Source organism: Arachis hypogaea, chromosome 20 (genome assembly GCF_003086295.3).
Source record: "Arachis hypogaea cultivar Tifrunner chromosome 20, arahy.Tifrunner.gnm2.J5K5, whole genome shotgun sequence".
Taxonomy (NCBI): domain Eukaryota; kingdom Viridiplantae; phylum Streptophyta; class Magnoliopsida; order Fabales; family Fabaceae; genus Arachis; species Arachis hypogaea.
The window spans coordinates 86,547,754-86,549,864 of record NC_092055.1 but is presented as its reverse complement, the minus strand read 5'-3'; the positions used below and the strand labels follow the sequence as shown (position 1 = coordinate 86,549,864).

General features: G+C 42.1%; 1 non-coding gene across 1 annotated transcript; it reads right to left on the bottom strand.

Annotated features, from left to right (window-relative positions):
• Positions 1-676: 676 nt before the first annotated feature.
• On the bottom strand, positions 677-784 carry LOC112787985 (small nucleolar RNA R71). Its single transcript, XR_003195368.1, has one exon. It is a non-coding gene; the product is annotated as a small nucleolar RNA R71 (small nucleolar RNA).
• Positions 785-2,111: the final 1,327 nt, after the last annotated feature.

The window sequence follows — 2,111 nt, the reverse complement described above, 5'->3', positions numbered from 1 at the left end:
ACACCACCTCCCTCTCTGTGTTCGAGTTTTCCCTCTTCTCTTCTTTACATTACATTCTTTTCTTCTTCTACTCACACAAAGGAATCTCTATACTGTGACATAGAGGATTCCATATTTTCTTTGTTATTCCCTTCTTTGTCATATGAGCAGGAGCAAGGACAAGAACATTCTTGTTGAATCAGATCCTGAACCTGAAAGGACTCTGAAAAGGAAACTAAGCGAAGTTAAAATACAACAATCCAGAGACAACCTTACAGGAATTTTCGAACAAGAAGAGGAGATGGCAGCCGAAAATAATAATAATGCAAGGAGGATGCTTGGTGACTTTACTGCACCTAATTCCAATTTACATGGAAGAAGCATCTCCATTCCTGCCATTGGAGCAAACAATTTTGAGCTGAAACCTCAATTAGTTTCTCTAATGCAACAGAACTGCAAGTTTCATGGACTTCCATCTGAAGATCCTTTTCAGTTCTTAACTGAGTTCTTGCAAATCTGTGATACTGTTAAGACCAATGGGGTTGACCCCGAGGTCTACAGGCTTATGCTTTTCCCGTTTGCTGTAAGAGACAGAGCTAGAGTGTGGTTGGACTCTCAACCCAAAGATAGCCTGAACTCTTGGGATAAGCTGGTCATGGCTTTCTTAGCCAAGTTCTTTCCTCCTCAAAAGCTGAGCAAGCTTAGAGTGGATGTTCAAACCTTCAGACAAAAAGAAGGTGAATCCCTCTATGAAGCTTGGGAGAGATATAAGCAACTGACCAAAAAGTGTCCTTCTGACATGCTTTCAGAATGGACCATCCTGGATATATTCTATGATGGTCTGTCTGAATTAGCTAAGATGTCATTGGATACTTCTGCAGGTGGATCCATTCACCTAAAGAAAACGCCTGCAGAAGCTCAAGAACTCATTGACATGGTTGCTAATAACCAGTTCATGTACACTTCTGAGAGGAATCCTGTGAGTAATGGGACGCCTCAGAAGAAGGGAGTTCTTGAAATTGATACTCTGAATACCATATTGGCTCAGAATAAAATATTGACTCAGCAAGTCAATATGATTTCTCAGAGTCTGAATCGAATGCAAGCTGCATCCAACAGTACTCAAGAGGCATCTTCTGAAGAAGAAGCTTATGATCCTGAGAACCCTGCAATAGCAGAGGTGAATTACATGGGTGAATCCTATGGAAACACCTATAATCCCTCATGGAGAAATCACCCAAAGCTCTCATGGAAGGATCAACAAAAGCCTCAACAAGGCTTTAATAATGGTGGAAGAAACAGGTTTAACAATAGCAAGCCTTTTCCATCATCCACTCAGCAAAAGATAGAGAGTTCTGAGCAGACTCCATCTAGCTTGGCAAACATAGTCTCTGATTTATCTAAGGCCACTCTAAGTTTCATGAATGAAACAAGATCCTCCATTAGAAATCTGGAAGCACAAGTGGGCCAGCTGAGTAAAAGGATCACTAAAACCCCTCCTAGTACTCTCCCAAGCAATACAGAAGAAAATCCAAAAGGAGAGTGCAAGGCCATTGAAATGACCATCATGGCCGAAACCACAAAAGAGGAGGAGGACGTGAATCCCAGTGAGGAAGACCTCCTGAGACGTCCAGAGATCAATAAGGAGTTTCTCTCTGAGGAACCAAAGGACTCTGAGGCTCATCTAGAGACCATAGAGATTCCATTAAACCTCCTTATGCCATTCATGAGCTCTGATGAGTATTCTTCTTCTGAAGAGAATGAAGATGTTACTGAAGAGCAAGTTGCCAAGTACCTTGGTGCTATCATGAAGCTGAATGCCAAATTATTTGGTAATGAGACTTGGGAAGATGAACCCCCCTTGCTCACCAATGAACTGAGTGATCTGGATCAACTGAGATTGCCTCAGAAGAAACAGGATCCTAGAAAGTTCTTAATACCTTGTACCATAGGCACCATGACCTTTGAGAAGGCTCTATGTGACCTTGGGTCATGGATAAACCTCATGCCCCTCTCTGTAATGGAGAAACTGGGAATCTTTGAGGTACAAGCTGCCAGAATCTCACTAGAGATGGCAGACAACTCAAGAAAGCAGGCTTATGAACTAGTAGAAGACAAGTTAGTAAAGGTTG